Source organism: Mesoplodon mirus, assembly GCF_964341445.2.
Source record: "Mesoplodon mirus genome assembly, chromosome: 1".
Lineage (NCBI taxonomy): Eukaryota > Metazoa > Chordata > Mammalia > Artiodactyla > Ziphiidae > Mesoplodon > Mesoplodon mirus.
The window spans coordinates 57509847-57533492 of record NC_138976.1 but is presented as its reverse complement, the minus strand read 5'-3'; the positions used below and the strand labels follow the sequence as shown (position 1 = coordinate 57533492).

The 23646-nt window shown below is 39.6% G+C and overlaps 1 protein-coding gene across 3 annotated transcripts in view; it reads left to right on the top strand.

The window, feature by feature from the left end:
* The first annotated feature begins 2262 nt into the window (after positions 1 to 2262).
* Positions 2263 to 23646, top strand: part of FOCAD (focadhesin) — a 318435-nt gene continuing 297051 nt past the window's right edge. For 2 of the 3 annotated variants that reach the window (XM_082612332.1, XM_082612336.1), the window contains exon 1: positions 2263 to 2319. The gene's annotated coding sequence lies outside the window, so the exon portion shown is untranslated. Of the gene's footprint in view, positions 2320 to 21674; positions 21696 to 23646 lie in introns of those variants that run through there. The other variant, XM_082612335.1, reaches the window with a different exon arrangement.

Genomic DNA, 23646 nt, shown 5'->3' with positions numbered 1-23646 from the left:
CACAGTGCCAGGTATAGCAATAGATTAAATAAATTAAAAGGTGGAACAATCCTTGCTGAACTACAGTCATGTATGGAAGGAGTATATCCCAGAAGTGGGGTGAGTATATCCCAGAAGAGGGTGAGCCCTTGTGCTTCCAGCCTAGCCCAAGATCTGCAGCAAGTTGTTGTCAGTTTTAGGTTGTTGGTTTAACAGCCTAAATCCCTCAATCCTGCCCCAAATCAGAATCTAGGGGAAGTGTCAAAAGTGAAAAATCACAGACTCACCATCTTTCTTTAAATGGGCGTTTCCCCAAACACTCCTAAAACCAGACTTCCTATAACAGGTGCAGTACATTTATTTATTGAGAGCCAGAGTGCCTCTTGATCAAGATGCTTTACTCCTTGTGCCTAATTTTCATTATTTATAAAATGTGTGTAATAACTGTGCCTGCTTCATAAAGTTGGATTAAATGAGTTGACATACATTGAAAGGTGCTGTTCACATAGTTAAATGTTCAATTGTAACTTTGACTAATGTATTTCAAAAAATAAGGAAATAGAAAAAGAATTTTTAAAAAGAATTAAAATAGTCCTAAAAGAAGTGCTGTTGTATTTGGAATTATTAAGGCTGAACAGGGGGGACCTCCCTGGTGGTGAAGTGGTTAAGAATCTGCCTGCCAACACAGGGGGCACGGTTTCGATCCCTGGTCTGGGAAGATCCCACATGCCTTAGGGCAACTAAGCCCATGCACCACAACTACGGAGCCTGCGCTCTAGAGCCCACGAGCCACAACTACTAAAGCCCACGCTCTAGGGGCTGCATGTCGCAACTACTGAGCCCACGTGCTGCAAGTACTGACACCCACACGCCTAGAGCCCGTGCTCCACAACAAGAGAAGCCACTGCAATGAGAAGCCCACACACCGCATCGAAGAGTAGCCCTCGCTCGTTGCAAGTAGAGAAAGTCACATGCAGCCAAGACCTAATGCAGCCAAAAAAAAAAAGACTGAAGGGGAATATCATCAAAGTCCATAAAATCAAAAAGGCAATTATAAACCTTATAACACTCTTTTCTCTCAAAGGGTAACATTGAATGTATAAGTAGGTTCAAAATTAATTTAGATAAATTCTTACATAATAAATGCATAATAGATTATTGAGAGAACTGAAGATGGTCTGTGGTATATAATTACTTTTCTGAAGTGGAGTATAGGAAACCAAATCTTTCTTACAAATGAGAAGTAGAACTTGTCAGCACATTAAAAACACTTTGGAAACTTAGAAAAAGACCAATGCCAAGGCCCCACAGCAGAGCTATTAAAACAGAATCTCTAGAAATGGGGCTCAGCTACTGGTATTTTAAAAAAACCTCCTCAAATGCTTGTAAAGGTGCACTAGGGTTTAGTAACTGCTGGGTAAGTCAGGTTCTCTAGAGCAACTTGTCTTAACTATTTCATCTTGTATATAATTTTCACTTTTGCCATCCACAATCAGAATTCCATTTTGTCATAACCTCATCTTTTTTTCCTGCTGCCTCTTTTAGCTTCTGTTCCATGGTGCCAGGTGTCTTAGAGCCTTCTTATGAAAATGCGTGTTCATGCACGGGTGGACACTCAATAAGTATTAGACAAAAATAATAACAACAATAAAAGTAACAATTATGGCCGCCAGTTCTCCCCAAATTAAATCAACAGAAATGCCTGGGCCAGGACGACCTGCAGGACTACCCAACAGGTGGATAATGTCACTGTAGCATCAAGAACTGCAATGTTCTGTGCTGGCCAAGTGAAGTAAAGATACCAAGCAGCAGTTACAAGGCGAAGAACGAAACCGCAAGTCTGCCGGCTGTATTAAAATTTCTGAATCCTAATGTTATCGGTATTACTTTTTTCCCGGGAAACAAAATCTCCAAATACCAAGAAGCTGCTTTGCACCGCCAAAAGCTGCATAGGGGCAGGCTGCCAACAGGACCGTCCGGACACGCTGCAGTGGCAGCTCCAGGCGGGTTCCTTTAAACTGCCTTCCCCTGGGCCAACTCTCCTCTGCGGCGCAGCCCCACAGCCAGCACTTGCATGCGCCGCCCTACCTGCCCCCAGGCGTCTGCGGAGCCGCGCTTCTCCGCCCACGCTGCCTTCCAGCCGCAGTGCGCGGCCTTGGCCTTGAACGCGCGTGCGCGCGAGCGAGGGCGGGCGGGCCGAAGTTGGAGGAGGCGGGGCAGGCCCTTGCCGTCTGCAGTCCATTGGCTGTCTCCCCGTAGTCCCCGCCCCCAGGCTTTCGAGACGGCGGGGCGGGCCACGTCAGGCAGCCGGCGTGGGGCTGAGCTTGTGGCAGAAGGAAGGTAAGCTATGCGGGTGGCAGGCGGCTGGCTGCGGGCCGCTACCTCCTGCACAGAGGCCGCTGGATCGCACCCGCCGGTGGCCTGACTCAGCTTGCTGGGAGGGAGGCTGAGGCCCTGTGGGCCTGGAGCTCTGATGGGAGATGGGGCAGTGGAGCATGTGGTGGCAGGGCCGCGTTGCGGTGTGGGCGGCCAGGAAGGGGACAGGTCTTGCCGTTTGCCCTCGTCCTGTCCTGTCTGGGTTCTGAACTCCTGAAGGACTAGGCCTTCTACGTTAGAGAGCTTTCGGATGCCTGGGTGGGGCCGGCTCCGGTGCCTGCGGTGGGGCTCAGCGGGATCCCGACTCGGAAACAGGTCGGCGTGATCTTTGCATACCTTCCTGCAGCAGGTTGCAGTCGTCCCACTCTCCCCCGACCGATTCCCTTCTCGAAGGCAGCACAGGGGATTCCAGCCCTGTCCTGCTCGTCCTGGGGTGACTGTCTCATCCTAATTTCCAGTGACTCACTTAGATCCTGTCCACTTTAATGCAAAGGCTTATGGGTGAGCAGGGCCTGTTTTCAGACCTCCTGGTTCTCTGGCTCTGTCCTCATTTGCAGGAATTCCCTGAAGAAACAGTATATATCTGTATCTCTCTATATATATCACATACATGTATGAATGTATGTTTTGAAATGTCTGCAACCCCTATACAAAGATTTGCAGAGACTTGCAACTGTGTTGCCCCTACTCTCCATGAGTTTTAATTTCAGCCATGGCATCCTGATCCCTCAGTTTAGTTTCTGAATTTGGAGCTTCTAAAATCAATGAAATCATGCTATCAAGTATCATGCAATCAATCATTCATCTATTCAACACTTTTTTGATGTGTTTCTTCATGGTCAAGGTCTTATGCCGTAAACTAAAATGGGCATTCCCTGTCTTTTTCTTCCAGTGTATCTGCCGGTTTTATTGTCTAGTTTTGATGATTCAATTTCAGGTTCTAGATTTAGGCACAGAAGCTTATGATCCTGTATCATAAGCTATAGCTCTTCTGGGACCTCATTCAGTTTTCCTTACTTTCAGCTCTGGTAAGCCTCAGACTATGATGGCCTTGAGGCATAATCCTGCTAAGTATCGCTAAAGACCCTAGATCTCAGGCACCTATCCATAAAGTGAGGTGATGGGGTTAGAAATATTTAGTAATATTGAGATATTCAAGGACAGGATGGGCAGATTGCATGTTTACTGAACTGTGTTAACAGTTGAGAAGTGACCATTTAAAAAACCCTGGATATATTTTAAGATTATATGTTTTACTCTTCCTGAATCTGTCCATATTGACTTTTTGACTAGCAAGCAAGTGCATGTTTACAATTTTGATTCACATCCAATTCCTGCACTCAAAGCACTATGACTCATCTAAATTTTGAAATGTAATAATCAGGAGCTTTTTAATGTTACATTTAAAGATATGATATAAAAACATTGGATAAGAATGCAATTTTTGAAGCATTTTTACTTGCTTTAGTAGATTAGTGGTAACTAAAACCTCTGCCTTGGTTATTTGCTTACTTGGTTAATATTAGGTAGTTGTCATCACCTGGCTAATGTCTTTCAGTATCATGTCTTTGTTAACATTTATTTTATCAACCTAAAATTTACTGGATTTTAATTGATTGCTGTCTCCAGTTGAGAATTGATAACCAAAAGGTAAATAAATCATTAGCTTGAGAATAAAAATGCCCATAGAGATGTAACAGTAGTTTTTCATTTGTTGATTGATTGATGGTACTTATTAAGCAATTCGTTTAGCCTTCCTGCAGGTGTTAAATTTCTAGAATAGTTTGGTTCACAAATGGTTCACAAACCATTAGGTGAATTAAATTAAACCCCTATATCAGTATTAGGGGTTTGGAAAATTTAAGAAAGTTGAACTTTAAAAAATTTTGCTTTTGCTAGATCTTTCTTGTTCTAGAAATGGAGCAGATTAAGATGGGAAGACCGAGGAGAAATGCTAGAGCTGAGGAAAAAAATCTAAGTGGAGTCTTCTGGTTTAAAATTTGGGGAGACTCAGGGGATTCAGGTGTATATGAAAATATCTGTGTGAAGGAAAAAAATTAAAATTTCGGGAGGAAAGCACAATGAAACTGAAATTATAACTGTATTTGGAAGAAATGTAAGGAAATAGTAGTTTCAGGATTATTCATGGGTCTATAGCAAAACCTGATCTTAATATTTCTTGATTGATGACAACGAGCTCAGTTTATCTCAAAAAAGAAACCTGGGTGATAATTTAAACTTTGATCAGGTGGGCAATAGATGTTTCTTTAGGAGATGTGAAATCTATAAGTATTATATATTTTTTAAAAGTACTACAGATCTAGAGATGAGCAATATAATACAATATGATATAGTTATATAAGTATAATATAAATCTTTGATTCACAATTAGTGATAAATTGTTTGGAGGTTGTGTGTACTATTTCCACACGATAGGAAACACATTTGCTAAGCTAATAGGACAAGGGATGTTTGTCATTTTTCTCCCATTTCAATTATTTGAAACAGATTTTTCAAGCAATGTGGAAGATCCCATCTCTTTTCAAACAATAGATTGAACATTGTTGTTTTTATAAATTGGGTCCACCAAGTACTTCTGGCCTCATAATTTTTTAACCTGTTCCAAGCCACATTGGAAGTAATATAATTGCATTTATGATTTAAAAATTTTGTTAATTTGTATTGGCTTTCATTCAGTTAGCCTGAGTTACTTTAGTTTTATATATTTTGAAGACATTTCAAAAGCTATGACATTAAATACTGTAAAATTTTCCATTGTTCATGAAGGGAAAACATTTCTTTAGGCCCAAGGAAGTTAAGAATTCGAACTGCATAGATAAGTTTGTTATTATTTATTTAACGATTCATGATTTCACTTACTGGGGACCAATGACACATTCCACTCAAGCTTCTAACCTGAAGATTTCAGTTCTTTCCATTGTTTTAGAATATATCCTCTAATCTCTTTTTGGTCAGATAAAGTGACTGCTCATTTGGCTGATAAGTGTGTTGAACAAATGTTATAATTGTGAATGTTGAACTATAGTTTTGTTAAGAGGTTTTCTGGCTGCCAGGGTGTATCTTTCCCTCCTCTTTTGACAAACCTTTTTCTTTGGCCTTGCTGCTCTCAGAATTTACTTTGAATTTTACTCTGTTTAACAGTCATTGAACTGGTTGGTTTATGCTATCAGACCTTCAGGTTTTAGCATATGCTGTTAGGACAAAACATGGAGGGAGTGGAGGAGACTTTTTATTGAAGTTGTTTTGAATTGCTGAAACATGTAAATAAATGGAATTTTTACAGATTCATACACGTTAAAGATATTGTATTCATTATTTATTTTTTCACTCAGTAAAGACAGAGCATCTGCTCTGGTCCCAAGTCCCTAACTTTTCTTCAGGAGTTTATAGTATTGCTTGGAAGCCACAGACAAGGCCAAAATACAATGAGATAAATATTATAATTAGATGTATGCATCGAGTATAGTGGGGAATAGAGGAAAACTGTGTGAGTGTGAGATTTTAGGACATTCAGAAGAGGCTTTCTGGAGGCATTTTCATCGGAACTGAATTTTGAGAGCAAGTAAGGATTGTTTGGTGAGGATGGTGGATAAGACATTGTAGGCACAAGAAAGAACTAAGGCCAAATGAACAAGTTACAGACAAAACACAGACTTTAATGTGTTAAGGAGAGAATAGAGAGATGAGGTTTAATAAGTAAACAAACACCAAATAATAAAAGGCCCTCTTCCCCACCACGTTAAAGGTTTTGAACATTATCCTTCAGGCTGTGGGGGTCCATGGGGAAGAGATTTTAAGTGGAGGAAAGTTAAGATCAGTTTTATGTGGCAATGTGCAGAATGAATTGTAGTGGAGCAAGGCCCAGTTGTGAAGGCAAGATATGATAGAACTCCAAATTATGCAGTGGGGCTCGAGGATAGGATGGATGCAAGGTATATTAAGATGGTGAAGTTGGTGCCCACTTGGATATGTGGGATGAGGAGAAGGTAGAGTCAAGGATGCCTCCTAGGTTTATGACTTCCTAAGATAGGAATCACACGAGGATTATCACATGTATGGGAGAATAAGATCGGTCTTGAACATGCCTTTTGGTCACACAATTGGTACTATTCAGTGGGCAGTTGGCCACATTCATCTGGGGATGAGGAAAGGGATTCTAGGTAATCTAGAGATTAAAATGTTATTGACATATAAGTGACAGTGAAAACAGTGTTGAGAGTGGATGTGATACCTAAGATGGAGTTTGTGGAATAAGAAAGAATAAAACAGAAGAGGAACTCTGGGAAGCACCACTATATAAGGAAGATGATCCGATGAAAAAGACTGAGAAAGAACAGCCTAATGACAGTGGAGCTCTAGAAGACAAGGCGGGAGAGAATTTGAGAAGGCGAGAATGGTCAGCTGTCAAATACCATCAGGAATGGAAAAAAGAGCTGACTAGAGATTTTGGGAGAGTTTACCAGTTAGGCAAGGAGCATTCATTTGTAGTGACACTAGTTCATATAATTGTGTGACTTTCTGTAGCAAAATTCAGTAGAACTAGAGATTATGAATAGTTGGAATGATCCAGTATTTGGATTTTGTAATGTACCTATGGTAGGAATGCAAGGGAATTCAAGGTATTGACGAGATGGTGGTTGAAGTGATGGAATGTGAGGTTTAGACTGGATAGAGGTGATGCCCAGGCCAGGAGTAGGCTGAAAGATTGAGAGAAAATAATTGGTTCAAGGGATTAGGAGTCAGAATGAAGTAAATATACACGTGTAGGTAGGTATAAGGGAGATAGCTGATAGGATAGAAGTACTCTGTAGTCTGAGTAGAATATTGGAGTTTTAGATTTTTAGAGTGCTGATGGAGTATAGGGTTTGGCCATGGTTGTAGATGGATGAAATGGAGGTGACATGAAGGTGTTCAAGAACAATGAGACTGGTGTGTTGGATGAATCACTCACCTAGACGTTGACCCCAGATGATTGTGTACCGAGGGTGGAGAGAGATACTATGAGATAGACCATGGTTTCTGAGGTTTTAGATTGCCAGTGGTAGCGATCAGTATACAAGAGAGATGAAGATACCTGGATATGCACCCTCAGAGGTGTGGGGTAGATGGTATGGAAATATTCTTCTGAGCCTTGGAGCTTGGAAGGATGATTAGCCTTCACTGAAGTGGCCAGCAAAGAAGAAAAGTCTAGTTTTTGTAGGCCTAAGAGGTAGGGGAAGCATCTAATGAAGAGGCTGAGCATCTAATAACAAAACTCATTGACCATGGTATCCGAGACCAAAAGGTTGGGACTGTTTAGTGTTTAGTGAGGAGGAAGGCAGGTTAGAAAAAAGTTAGATGTGAGTGTGAGGGTGACAGTTTTTCTGAAGCGCATGGCTGGCTTTGAAGTTAAAAATAGTAGTTTGGATTTCAAGTTTTGGTGAAGCCTCCTGTTATCAACTTTATCCATGAAATAATTACAGTTTCAGTAGTAGGATAGCAGGTATAGGTCTAGTTCCAAATTTAAAAATATACCTCCAATGAATATTTATGTTATGAGAAAGGAGAGGGATTTTGCTTTTTGCACCTCTTTTTGACCTTTGGACTTCCAAAATATTTTGGCAAATACAGTTGACCCTTGAACAACATGGGTTTGAACTGAGAGGATCCACTTATACTTGGATTTTTTTCAATAAATATGTGCTACAGTACTACACGATCCATGGTTGGTTGGATCCATGCATGTGGAACCGTGGGTAGGGAGGGCCGACCGTAAAGCCATATGCGAGTTTTCCACTCCAGGGAGGGTCAGTGCCCCTCAGCGCCACATTGTTCAAGAGTCAGCTGTACTTCTCATCACATGTGACAACTCCCATCTACTAGGATGCCTGGAAGGTTATGTTGAGTGTTTTTAGGTTGGTTCTGGTCTCGGAGGTGTGAAAAATGCCTTGATAACTGATGACAGTTGCCATGGATGTGGGAGGTGCGTGTACCTGATTTCCCTCTGATTTCTCTCCTATTATTTTAGGACTGAGATTCTTGTGGAATAGTCTGTGTTTCTAAGGAGAATTTCTCGCTCATGCACGAAGATTCCTTTCACCTACTCCAGGATTTGGCTCCAGTGTCTCTCCTGCAAGATCACATTTTCCCTCATTACTGGATTATTCCCTTCAGTATCTAAACATGCTGTTATTTCTCCTACTTTAAAATAATTACTCTTTCTTGACCCCATTTCCTCCTTATGCCACCACACAACTTCCCTTTTTGGCAAAACTTATGTGTCCAATTACTTCCTCCCATTTGTTATTAAACTCACTTTCATCAGACTTTCTCCCTTGCTACTCTAAAAAAAAATTGCTTTCCTCAAAGTCACTAATGACTTTCATTTTGCTAAGTCCAAAGATCTGTTTTTAATCCTCATCTTTTACTTGACAGATCATTTTCCCAACTTTATTGACATGTGATTGACACATAACTTTGTGTAAGTTTAAGGTACAGCATGTTGCTTTGATACATTTAGAAGTTGCAAAATGATTTCCACCATAGTATGAGCCACCACCTGTATCCTGTCACATAGTTACCATTTCCTATCAGCAGTTTTGGAAACAGTTGATCACTCTCTGCTTCTTGCCACACTGTCTTCCCTTAGTATCAAAGATGCTACCGTTCCTGGTTTTCCTCCTACCCCTCTGCTCCTTTTCAATTCCTTTACTGGTTCCTTCTTACCTCTCTGACCTCTCAACATTGAAGAGCTCCTGGGCTCAGTCCTCATGGTCCTAAATACTGGCTTTAAATACTAATAATGCCCTATTAGCCCCCAAATATATACATATATATATATATATTAATATATATATATATATATATATATATATATATATATATATATATATATATATATTTGCCTGGAGCTTTTCCTTTGAACTCTAGACTCTGTGTATCCAGATGCCTCCTCAGCATTTCTTTTTGGATGACTAATAGAAATCTCAAATGCAGCTCCTGATTTTCTTCCTATACCTGCTTCACCTGTGGTCTTCCCCATCTCAATTCATGGAAACTTGACAATTTCCATGACTTGGGCGAACATCTTGGGTGTCATCCCTGACTCATCTCTCACAAGCCACCTGTAAACTATTAGGAAAGCCTATTGGCTGTCCCTTCAAAATATGTCTAGAATCTGAGTACTTCTCACTACCCACTGCTGTCACTCTAGTCTAAGCCTCCATTGTCTACGTCCTTGATGTTGTGACAGCCTCTGTATCAGTCATCTATTACCACTCACCGTCGGAATTTAATGGCTTAAAGCAACAATCATTTATTTATGGTTCTGGTGCTGGCAATTTGGATCAGGCTTGGGGAGGTCGGGGTGGGGGGAGTTCTTTTGCTGATGGGCTCACTCATGTAGCAAATGGGGACTGGTGGGTTTGGAGACTTCAGCTGGGATGGCTTATCTGTGCTGCACCAGGACCAGTAAGCTGTCCCATGCTTCTTAACACCGTGGTCTAATAGAGCCAAGAGAGCGAGAGGGAACTGTATGGCCTTTTGAGATGTAGACTAAGAATTCCCACAACTTCATTTCTCCCACTGTTGTTCATAGTTACAAAGACAGCCCAAATCCAAGGGGATGTTGAAGTAGACTACTTATGAGAGGAGCAGCAAAGGTACTTTGTAAGGAAATGTGCATACAGGAACAGGGAAGAATTTGGGGCCATTTTTTTGTAGCCTCCTAACTGATCTATTCTTTCTTTGTCTCCTACCATATTGTCAGCAGAGTAGCCAAAGTGATTATTTTTAAAACATAAGATTTCTTTTCTCTTCCAAAACCCTCTGATGGCTTCCCATTGCCACCCAAAGTAAAAAGCAAAGTCTTTACTGTGGCCCGTGAGGCTTGCCTCCATCTGACCCCTTTGTTGCTTCTCCAACTTCATTTCCAACTACTCTCCACTCACTCACTAACTCTGCTCAGTTAGCCTCTTTGCTCTTCCTCAAACATCTGACGCATGCTCTCACCATGGCTTTTTTTTTTTAAATCTTTATTGGAGTATAACTGCTTCACAGTAGTGTGTTAGTTTATGTTGCACAACAAAGTGAATCAGCTATATGTATACATATATCCCCATATCTGCTCCCTCTTGCATCTCCCTCCCACCCTCCCTATCCCACCCCCTAGGTCGTCACAAAGCATTGAGTTTATCTCCCTGTGCTATGCAGCAGCTTCCCACTAGCTAGCTATTTTACATTTGGTAGTGTATATATGTCCATGCCACTCTCACTTCATCCCAGCTTCCCCCTCCCCCCACCACGTGTCCTCAGGTCCATTCTCTAAGTTTGCATCTTTATTCCTGTCCTGCCACTAGGTTCATCAGTACCTTTTTTTTTTTTTAAGGTTCCATATATATGTGTTGGCATACGGTATTTGTTTTTCTCTTTCTGACTTAGTTCACTCTGTATGACAGACTCTAGGTCCATCCACCCCAGTACAAATAACTCAATTTTGTTTTGTTTTATGGCTGAGTAATATTCCATTGTATATATGTGCCACATCTTCTTTATCCATTCATCTGTCGATGGACACTTAGGTTGCTTCCATGTCCTGGCTATTGTAAACAGTGCTGCAGTGAACATTGTGGTAATGACTCTTTTTGAATTATGGTTTTCTCAGGATATATGCCCAGTAGTGGGATTGCTGGGTCATATGGTAGTTCTATTTGTAGTTTTTTAAGGAACCTCCATACTCTTCTCCATAGTGGCTGTATCAATTTACATTCCCACCAGCAGTGCAGGAGGGTTCCCTTTTCACCACACCCTTTCCAGCATTTATTGTTTGTAGAATTTTTGATGATGGCCATTCTGACCAGTGTGAGGTGATACCTCATTGTAGTTTTGATTTGCATTTCTCTAATAATGAATGATGTTGAACATCTTTTCATGTGCCTCTTGGCCATCTGTATGTCTTCTTTGGTGAAATGTCTATTTATGTCTTCTGCCAATTTTTTTTTTTTTTTTTCGGTACATGGGCCTCTCACTGTTGTGGCCTCTCCCGTTGCAGAGCACAGGCTCCGGATGCGCCGGCTCAGCAGCCATGGCTCACGGGCCCAGCCGCTCCACGGCACGTGGGATCTTCCCAGACCGGGGCACGAACCCATGTCCCCTGCATCGGCAGGCGGACTCTCAACCACTGTGCCACCAGGGAAGCCCGATTCTGCCAATTTTTTAATTGGGTTGTTTCTTTTTTTGATATTGAGCTCCATGAGCTGTGTGTATATTTTGGAGATTAATCGTTTGTCCGTTGTTTCATTTGCAAATATTTTCTCCCATTCTGAGGGTTGTCTTTTCCTCTTGTTTATGGTTTCCTTTGCTGTACAAAAGCTTTTAATTTTAATTAGGTCCCATTTGTTTATTTTTGATTTTATTTTTATTACTCTAGAGGTGGGTCAAAAAAGATCTTGCTGTGGTTTATGTCAAAGAATGTTTTTCCTATGTTTTCCTCTAAGAGTTTTATAGTGTCTGGTCTTAAATTTATATCTTTAATCCATTTGGTGTTTATTTTTGTGTATGGTGTTAGGTAGTGTTCTAATTTCATCCTTTTACATGTAGCTGTGCAGTTTTCCGGCACCACTTATTGAAGAGGCTGTCTTCACTGTATGTTCTTGCCTCCTTTGTCGTAAATTAGGTGACTATATGTGTGTGGGTTTATCTCTGGGCTTTCTATCCTGTACCATTGATCTATATTTCTGTTTTTGTGCCAGTACCATACTGTGTTGATTACTATAGCTTTGTAGTATAGTTTGAAGTCGGGGAACCTGATTCCTCCAGCTCCGTTCTTCTTTCTCAAGCTTGCTTTGGCTATTCAGGGTCTTTTTAAAAAATTATTTATTTATTTATTTATTTATTTTGGCTGCACTGGGTCTTAGTTGTAGCACATGGGATCTTCGTTGCAGCATACAGGATCTTTAGCTGTGGCATGGAGGCTCTTAGTTGTTGATGTGGACTCTTAGTTGCAGCATGCATGTGAGATCTAGTTCCCCAACCAGGGATCAAACCTGTGCCCCCTGCAGTGGAAGCACAGAGTCTTAACCACTGGACTGCCAGGTAAGTCCCCAGTTTGAATTTTTTTAGGCAAGAGTATTCTTGGAGGGTTCTGTGTATGTCTTCTTATTCCTTTACATCATAAGGACACAGTGTCTGGTTTCTCACTTTTAATGATGCTAAGATGAATCAATGGGTTCAGGTGGTATCATTCAGAGCCCTCTAATATAAAGTTCCCATCATCCTTTAACTTAATTCTTTTAGCAACAATTGAGTCACTCACAAATCAATTAGATATTAACAAAGTGACTTCATATTTTTAAAGGTTTTTTTTTAAAGAAATGAATATATTTTCATTTTCTTCACATTTCTCTTTACAGTATCACTTCACAACCAATTTTTCCCATCCCCCCTCCCTGAATCCTAAATTTGCTCAGTCACAGTGCCTTCAGAATGTATTGAACATATAACATAAAGCTTGGAAGGAGTTATGAAATGGAATGGACAGTGAAGGCTGAGTGAATAGGGAAGTAAGGATTATCTACCCACCTACATACTAATTTGCCTGTCTCCCCTCCCTCCTTTATATCTCCCTCTTTTTACTTCGTGAGATTTTCTGCTCTGTAGGATAGTTAGGGTTTAGCAGGCCACCGAGGCCTTATGGGGATTAGAAAGTGGGGCATGTGCTGACAGCAGCATTGGTATTGGGTATGAATTGAATGCAAATCCAGGCTAGAGCTAAGCATACAAAATTTAACATTTGTTTTGTTATAGTGAAGATTGGCTTCAAATAAAATTGAGAAGATGAAGCTGTACTCTCTGCACTTAGCACCCTTTTGTCATGTAGCCTTTCCTTCCTGACATAGACAAAAGTAAATTGCACCCCATGGATTTAGGAGACTTGCACATTGCTGCACTGTTTCAAAAACAAGACACCTTTAGTCTTCTGCATGTCAGTATGTGACTGCATCTTTCTTCCACTTGTCTGAACTGAAAACCTTGGGGTCATCCTTCACTCTTCTTACATTCCACATCCAGTCCATTAGCAAATTCTGTCAAAATGTGTGTAGACTCTGACCTCTTCCCATCTCTACTGCTGTTCTCTTTGTCCAAGAAAATATGGTTTCTTTCCTGGATTATTGCCATAATCTCCTAACTGGTCTCCTTCTTCCCATCCTTGCCCACTTATGGCCTGTTCTCCAGAGAAGCTAGAATGAACTTTTTAAAATGACTATCAAGCATGCCATCTCCTTGTCCCAAAGCGTCTAGGACTACCTGTGCCACTTAGGAACATCCAGAGCCCACAGCGTCTACAGGGGCTTCTGTCATCTGGGCCCCTGCTTCACTCTGTCATCTCTTACTGCCCAGCTTGAGCACTTGCACCAACCATACTGGTGTCCTTGGTCTTCCCTGAATTTGTCACATGTGCTTCTACTTCAGGGTTGTTGCCCTTAGTGTTCCTTCTGTCTGGAATGCTCTGTATTTCCTCCCAGTCTGTGTCCAAATGTCACTATATCAGAAAGACCTGTCTTTATTCTTTGACAGATGCCGAAACATGTAAAGACCGCCCGAAAATTTATCTATCGATGACAACAGTTTTGTTGTATATGCATTTTTGGAATGCACATATGTTTATGTTGCATATATGCATATATGTTGTATATGCATTTTTGGAAAGTTAAAGGAAAAATTAAACTCTTTGTATTATAATTTAAGCAATTAAAAATAACTATCCTTTATAAAGTTCAGTCATGCTAGATGAATAAGTTTTACAGATCTGCTCTACAACATAGTGCCAATTGTTAACAGTACGGTATTGTGCACTCCACAAAATGAAAACAAAAGGACACAGGGAACTTTGGAAGGTGTTGCATATGTCTATTATGTTGATTGTGGTGATGGTATCACGGGTGTTTGCACATGTCTAAACTCATCAAATTGCACACATTAAATAAGTGCATTTCTTTGTACATCAATTATACTTCAATAAATCTGTTAAAAAATACCTCTGTTGACTGAGGCCAACATCCTTGATTAAAATGAGATTGGAGGAAGTTGAACACACTGGAGGAACACTTAATTTTTTTCAGGGACAGATGGACTAATCTTCTGGCAAACAATTTAGAATCAAAGGTAATTCTGTTAGCTCAGTTGTTTGGAACTCTGCAGGACCATTATAGCATCTAATAACTCAAAGGTGTGACTTTCTCATTAAATAGCTCTTAATAAGCAGTGTAATTGGATCAAGTGAGGCTTTTTATCTTGGTGTGTGCTGTGGTGAAACTGCCTCTTTAGACAGTGATAGAAGACCATGGTTTGAAGTGAATAAATAAGATCATAAATTTTTTTTATTGAGACTAAAACATTGATCTTACACTTTTATTTGAAGAGAATTAATAATTTCTATTTAATGTAAAAAAGTAATGTATGCCCATTGTAGGGGGGCAAATTAAATGTAGCAAATATAAGGAGGAGAGGAATAGTATGTAATCAGTCATCAACTTATTAACCAGAAATGAACTTAACATTTTTGCATATTCACTTTTTTCCTGAATCTTGTATCTTTATATCTATAATTTAAACTTGGTTGTGTGCACCATTGTGTATAAAAATTTCTTACAATTTTTTTACTCTGTCATGAGCATTTCTTTATATTATTAAAACTCTTTATAAATGTTTTTCACATTACTAATCAAAATTTTACCTGCATATTCCTTAGCTTACCTTTTAGATCAATCAGTGAATAACTTTGCACAAAAGAAGCTTGCTTTTAAGCCTTTTGTATTCTTACACTTTTGAAATGGGAGGTGAATAGAACTTGAAGCATGTATGCCACACTTTGGGATATAGCCAAGACGTGCCAAACACTAAGGTCAGATGATCAGTAAGTACCCTGACTGCCCAATCCCACAGAGTGGGTTAGTTTTGGACCTACCCCAGACTTTCAGATTTACTGTGCTAAGTTCTCTATGGAATTGAGTACGGTGGGTTGGGGCTTGGGGAGATGCTTGTGATCCTGGGAACCATGCTGATTCTGCCTTACATCTGAGGCTTTGCTCCAGAGATGATCTGGCCTTTGAGGACCTTTGTATCAGTTTGGAGGTAAGACAGATTGGGAGCAATTTCATAAAGAGAGTTTGAATTTGGACGGAGAGGCAGAAGTAGTTTTTGAGACTGAAATGAAGCTCTGAGCACTGGCTTCATTGTGAGTTGCTGGCTCGCTGTTGTTCATCTAGTCAGTCATGTACTTCCAGCATAGTGTTGAAAAGTTCCATTGAACCCTGTACATGTGAAAATTGTATGTATTGGTTTTAAAATTTGTGCAATTAAAAATAATTGTCACGAACAGCTAGGTGTTCCTCCTCCTCCCCTCCCCCTCCCCCTCCCATTCCTCCTCTTCTTCTGCCAACTGGATATTAGCATTTCATTGCAGGATCCTTTTCTTGAACATACTGCTTGGTGTCTCTGTACTAATGTGAAAGGATTTACTAATGATCGTCTGCCCAGTATAGTTGTGAAGGTTAACTAATATCTGATTATTAAGAACTCTACAAGTAAAAACAGGCATGAATACTGCTAGGCGTGTAACGGAAAATTAGTAAGTGTTACTTCATTGGGTAATTATGTGTTTAAAAGGCCTTTACCCCGGTGGGAAATACATAGAGGTAATACTGCAGGCTTTTAAAGGGTTGTAATACATAGCAGATTAAGAGTATAGCTATGATAAATAATAGCTGTCAACTGAAGCATTCATGTAAAACTTATGATGTATTCAGGTAACAAAGACCCATTTTCCATCTCTATTAGATTCAGCTGGAAACAGTGATGAACCAGTCTTGTGTTTACATGTGTTCTTTGACCTTTTATTTTATTTTTGTAAGAAAATGTACCAAAATGAGTAACAGTGTGATAAAATCTCACTAACTTGGATTCTGCTGATTTGGGATTTGGGCTTGGCTGAAGTTCATCTTTATGCTACCTATACAGAAGTTAGTTGCTTAGTTTTTAAAAAGCCGGGAAAAAGGAGTCGGTCTAAAAAGAACTAATTATTTTCAAACCCTAAATGTGTTGATAACTGAATCTGGTTATTGTATTAATTTGAAAATAGAGTCATTTACAAATTTATTTATTTATTTTTGACGTCTGGTTCTTATTAATTTATTTTGGTCTGTTTCACAAATCTTAATTAGTGAGAGAGATTTGGATATAGATTCTTCTCTATTTCTCACTTTCTGTTTTGGAAAGTTGATCTGAAAACAAAATAAACAGTAGAATTCTGATTCTAACATTTTTTTGAGTCTATTGTGTATTAGGTACTGTGCTAAACACAGTAACTCAAAAAACATTAATTAACTGCTTATTACATGCCAGGCCCAGCAGGAGGTGAACAAGGCTCAGCTGTTTCCCCCAAGAAACTTGAAAGTGCAGGAGAACAATGCAGCAGGCTTGGTAGCAGTGAGGAATCCTTCTTGCTTGAGATACTCCTTCAGTAGTGTGCTGTTGCTCCACAGATAGAGCTAGCCCCTTCAGAATGAGATGAGAAGATCTACATCTTGAGGATTGGTGACAGCCCTCTCAGAGCTGGAAGGGGCATTAGAAATTGAGCCTAGCTCTGCACTATGGCCCCTGTACACCATATCCTCATATTCTCCTCGCATGGAGTGTGATACCAAGTCGTAGTTCAAGCTCTGTATTCTGAGGCAGCTGCACGAACTGAGAACATTCAGTGGCTTCCTCTTGATCTTCCTGGTTCTGAACATTTCTTCCCGAACATTCCATTGTTATTTCAAACTCCTGCATGTTTTTGAAGTGAAAGCGTCCCCTGTCTCACTGAGATGTGTCTTGAGCTGTCACATGGTTGGGGCTACACGCCAGCCAAGCGTTCATTTGGCAGCCGTGTAGCCATCTGTGTCTGTGCGGTAGTGTTTGAGCAATTATTTGGGCAATGATTGATTTCATCTATTTCAATGAATATTTACTGATTTTAAAAAATGGAAAATTAAATACGAAAGCCTTGATATCAATGGCAAGAAACATGGACTTACTACAGATTGATACCAGTCGCCATGATGAAAGTGGCCAATCTTTATCCTTTGTTAGGTACTCATTGGACTTAAAGTGAATGATCAACAACGAAATACAAGTATAAAATCTGAAAACATACAGATGTGGGGAATGTGTTGCTGGTGATGGTGCCACAGGATGAGGGTTAAGTTTGGATTGATAATTTTTGTGTTTTGTTCTCGGCATGGAGCAGCCCTTTAATATGTAACTTTCATGCATCAGACTTGATTACATGTTTTTAGGATTGCAATATATGCAAAGGTGCAGAGCTGTTTGCGGATACTGATGAGCTGCTTTGGGAACTTGATCTAGCACTGTATATCCAAACCTAGGTTTTTGTTTTTGTTTTTAAAGATTTGCTTGATTCCCTGGGATGCAGCAAGATATAATAGAAAAAAACAATGTGTTGGATTTAGACCTAACATCTAAAAAGTGTTTGTTATGTGACTGGTTCTGAGTGAATTGCTTTAATGGATTATTTTAATTTTTCAGGAACTCTGTGTCAACTGTACTTTATAGAGGAGTGGTTAAGCATGTGAACTTTGACTCACATTCATAGGCTGCACGGTTCATATCCATGCTCTGCTTCTTACATAATTTTGTAAGGCAGTTAATTTTGACCTCTCTTTGGCAGTTAATTTGACCTCTCTTTGCCTCACATGGTTTTTCATATGAAAATGAGGATAATAGTAGTTCTCACGTCATGGGGTTTTGAATATTGGGTGAGAGAACATATGTAAAGAGCTTCAAATATGCCTGCCTGGCACATGGTAAAATTCTCAATAAATCCTGGCTGTTAATACCACTGTGTAACCTCAGGCAAGTTACTTCCTCTCTGAGCTCTTATTTTCTCATACTGGAAATGGCGTTAATAATACCTACCTCAGAGTTATTCTGAAGATCCAATGGGATTAGTTACTTATAGTGTTTTGTGGATGTGTGGCACATAGGAGCTGTTTCATCCAACATGGTGTTCTGAATCTCATGTTGTGCTTTGTGTTCATTCAGTGAATCTTTATTGAGCAGGTACTTGTTATATGCTGGGGTATAGTGGTCAAAAAGAGAGTCCAGGCCCTTGCCCTCAGGAGTTTGCATTTCACTGGGAGGTGGAGAGAGAGGCAGCAGAAATACTATATGATGATCGTTTGAGATTGAGACCAAAGCTGTGAAGGATACAATAGTGGGTCACTGGGGGTAGGGAGTGGGGAAGCACTTGGGGCTGGGGGGTAGGAGAGGCTCAAGGGAAGATGTGAACAGTGAGAGGAGTCAGCTGTTTAAACAGCAAGGGCACAAACACTTGAGGCTGAGGGGCCTAAGAGTTCCAGACCTGCACATCGAAATAACTTGGGAGGCTCACGGAGCAAACTGGAGTCATTGTGGCTAAAGCTCCTTGACTGAAGGACAGGTGTGAGACCAAATCATGTAGGACCTTTTGGCCATGGTTTGGAGTTTGAATTTTATTACAGAGTGCAGTGGAATGCTGTTGAAAGGTTTTCAGCAGGTGAGTTAGAAGTCAACTGTATATTTTGAATGGGAATTTCATGCATTTCCTAACCGTGGGCGCTGGTGTCTTATTTCTCTAGCTGGTGACTTACATACAGGATCCCATCCTAGTCTTTGATTAGAGATGCCCTACTTATCCCTAAAACTTAAATTCTTTTTCATCATTCGCTTCCCTTGACTGTCCTACATGGTATCAAGGGAGGGAGGAAACACATTTTTAGAGTACATACCTACTGTGTCAAGATCCTCTTGGCTTTCAGGCTTACTTCATATTGTTATTTACGCCACCTTGTGAGGCAGGTGGCCCCAGATTTAACCAGTGAGGAAATAGGCTCCAGATAGTAAGTGATTAACCTAAATTTTAATGCCTAGTGGTGGAGTCAGGTTTTGCAACCAGTCTGTTTTTCCTACTCCCTGACCCTCCAGCCCCATGCATTTTTCTCTCTGTGTCAAGTTGCTCTGTCATCATGGTGATAGGGGTATGTAAGACTAAGCATAATCAAATTAAAGACGTTTTCTCATCTTCACTATGGATAGTTGTAGGGTTTGCAAAAGAATATATGACATTGCTTCACAGTGCCCTATTCATCTTATTCATTTGAACATTTTTAGAGTGGTTCTTCTAACAGTGTGGTGATGATGTTATTTCTGTGATTGTGTCCATTCAGGCCTAGAATATAGAGATATTCTCCACCTTGGGCCACACTGAGTTAGTTAACAGCAGGGAAATTTACTATCTTCCTATAAGATTCCTTGGCCCATCTGATCATCAGCTTTCATTAGTACTAAGAGTGTAAGTTAAAATAATTCTATTCCATTCGATATGATTTTAATAATTTAGTTTTCATGAAAAATAAGAAATGAGTTTGGCCAGTTTGCAGCAATCAAGAAAAATGTTGTCATTTAACTTGTCATCAGTCTACATAATTCTTTTTGAGAGTGAGAGTTTTTATTTTGGTATAAAATTTCCCAGGAGTCTGAAGTAGGAAAATAATAATGGTTATATTTCTCCTTGAAAATGAAGGAAGATTTTTAAATGGTCTAAAGTTAATTGAATCTATCTAGTTAAATTACATTGACCCCTTTTCAATATTACTCTTTCCATGAAGCATTGGTAAAATGGCTTAAAAAGTAGTCTTATCATTTCTAAAATTTTTCTAGTTTGTTGCTCACTTAATGACATCTGTTAATGATGGATTTCTATGCTTATAGTGATTTGGGTTTTAGAAAGTCATATTCTCTATTTCTAAAGAATGTGTAAGTATTTGAATAAAGGTGTTCATATTTTTGGTAACTTTATTCAAATTACAAAAACACATATTCTTGTGAAAAAATTAATAAACTAGGAACAAGCAAAATTAAAAATCACCCATAATTTATGTTTTCCAGGCTTTTCTATGTACATATGTACCCAGACTACCTGGATTTGAATTTCAGTTTATTGTATGACCTTGGGAATGTTATCTGTCTTTTCTGTGTCTCAGTTTCTTCTTCTGTAAAATGAGTGCCTATTTCATAGGGTATTGTGAGGATTAAATACGTTAATAAATGTGAAGTGCTGAGACTATTGCCTTGGCCCCTAGGTGAGAATCACACATATGGGTTTTTTTTTTTTAACTTTATAATGGAAAATTTCAAACATATATAAACATAAAATAGTATTATGAACGCCAATGTACCCATCTATTATCAACATTTAGATGTTCTTGTTTTACATATCATTTCCTCTTTTTTTTTTTTTTTCCCTGGAGGGACACTGGTATACTTCAGTTTGTGCCATATTAATATTTACTGAGGAGTAATTTATTTTAGAGAACCAGTGCACAAAATTTGAGTCATTTTTTAGGGGAAGAAATACAAATCAAATACCTATAAAACACATTCTGTGGTGTTTTACTAAATTTTAGTTAACTGAATGGCATTAAAAGTAATATGAATACGGAGATTTTAGCTATTCAGATTAGACACTTATTGGTCAGTATGGTCTTCAAAATGATTGGGCATCAGTTTTATCATAAATATACAGTAAAGATTATTTTGTATCAACATAAAATACTTATTTAAAAATGTACTGAGCAATTTGAGAAATTATTCTTTTGGTGGAGCAAAAATATTTAAAAATTATAACATTAGAAAAAATAATCTCATAAAGGAGCTAATTTGAGGACTTCTTTGAAGACTTAGATTGGATACTGTAAAAATTCTAGAGATAAATCAGTCTTTAGATTTTAAAAATCACTATTTTTCATCTGCATTCCCTTGTATATTTAACATATAAATACATACACATAAAAGACACTTTAGAAAAGGTAATCCAAGAATAATTGAAGAAAATATTGTAACAAATCAGGCATTATTGAAGTTGGTGGTTTTGTTTCTTACTTTCATGCTTGGTTCTCCTGGACACTAATAAGCTCTAACTTGGTATTTCCTGCCTTTGATCTTATTTTAGACTCCCATTTCAAAATCTATGAGTAAGTAACATGTGATGTAACTGAGAAGAAACTAAATTGTAAAGGCAAGAATATGATAGCAATTTGATGTATTTTAGTAAATTGCAACCAGTGAGATAATCAGAACTTATAGTCACCTAAATTTGCTCAGCACTTGAATTACATATTTTAAAATTCCTGGGACATGATGCAGGAATGTGGAGTGTGCTGGTCATGTCTCATGTTACTGATAGTCCAGGGAAACGCTGGATTGGGAGTCAGGAAACCTCCCTTCTCATGTGAACTGCTAGGGTGAGTACCTTTTTGTTGAGTTGCTTAACCCCTCTGACATTGTTTCTCCAGTGACAAAAGTACAGAAGGGAGATGCTCTCAGGTCCAATATATTATTAAGGGAGTACTAGCTGCTGCAACAAACAGACCCCAAAATGCAATGGTTCAAACAAAGTAGAAGGTTTTTTTTTTTGGAGTTTCAGGTTTGCAGTTCTGCTCTAAGCTATATCATTTAGGGCTCCTTCCATCTTGTTTCTCCAGCCGTGTCCTAGACGCATTATCTTCATGCACATGATTGAATCTGAGTTGTTGCCAAGACCTGGTTTCTGTTGGGAATAGAGTGGAGGAAACAGGTTGTAGCCTGGAATTGGCACATCATGTCTGCTCAGATTCCACTGGGGAGAACTTGATCACATACCCAGTCTCTGTAGCCATACTTGAGGCTACGAAATGTAATACAGTTGGTCAGGCTACAGTTTTATTAATATAGAAGAAAAGCACAGATATTGAAGGATAGTTAGCAGTCTCTGCCACGTCTATGCCGTTCCCGCTTTCTCTGATTGACCAAGTGGTTCTGTCATCCCAGTAGGTTGACCTCTACCTCGTCTTGATTTTGAAATTAGTGGTGAAAATAAAAGTATTTCCTACTCTCAGCTTAATTTAATGATGACTTAGTGAATATAATGATTAACAATCACTATTTTCGGGCTTCCCTGGTGGCTCAGTGGTTGAGAGTCCGCCTGCCGATGCAGGGGACATGGGTTCGTGCCCCGGTCCGGGAGGATCCCACGTGCCGCGGAGCGGCTGGGCCCGTGAGCCACGGCCGCTGGGCCTGCGTGTCCGGAGCCTGTGCTCCGCAACAGGAGAGGCCACAGCAGTGAGAGGCCCGCGTACCGCAAAAAGGAAAAAAAAAAAATCACTATTTTCTTACACTCGCTCTTTAGTATTAAAAACTTTCCATTGCAATTTTCCCATGACATTTCCATTTTTATGAATCATGTCGTTAGGAGGACTCCAACTGTCCTGTTAATTTGAGAGTGCAGGAGCCAGTTGGATTTTGGAGCTTTTGAAGCAAGAGCTGAGGTTAAGCTAGTTTCTAGCAGGTTTCAGGATATAATAAAGGGTGATGAAACAGATTCCAGCTGCCAGATACTAGAGAGGCTGTGGGACTCTTAGGGACCGAGAAGAGGTAGGTGAGAAGCTAAGCAGGTAGGAGAACAAGGAAGATATAAATATTGGGTGATTGAAATTTTTTTTTTTTTTTCTTTAAGGGGCAGAGTGAAGCAACTAGAAGAGTCTGGAATATACCCCTGAGCCACAGTCTTGATAAACTTATAAGATCAGGTCAAATTTATTGATGGTATGCATCAGCTTTCCTATAAGCCATTAAAAATAGTAATAAATTGTCAAAATATGTGTTAAAAATCCTCAGTCTGATGGTTCCATAGCTTAACTTGTGGATGGAAGAAGCTAAGTAAATGCATAACTGATAATTGGAAGAGTTGATAAAGTGTTAGAAAGAAAAAAGGTCCTAGTTGTGTCTCTGAAACAGGGTCCTTTTAATGTGAAGGAAGTTTACTTTTTATCAGTCTGATGATGACTTTGCTTTTGTAGACTAGCTTCCAGAATGTACTCTCTGTAGCCCTGACTTCCACCTACATTGCTGCCCTGAGTCCTTCCTATATAGAAATTTGGTAGTCACGAGTGCTCAAAGTCAAGTCTTTCTCTGTGACCATTGGACACCGGCCCCCGCAAACTACCCTGCATAATCCCTCTGCTAGGTTCCCATAGCACTTGTGAATATAATTACAGTTGACCTTAGAACAACATAGGCTTGAACTGCACGGGTCCACTTATACATGGATTTTTTTCAATAAATACTTTATTACAATACTACACGATCAGTGGTAGGTTGAATCAGTGGATGAGAAACCATGGCAGTGGAAGGCTGATCATAACGTTGTGTGCAGAT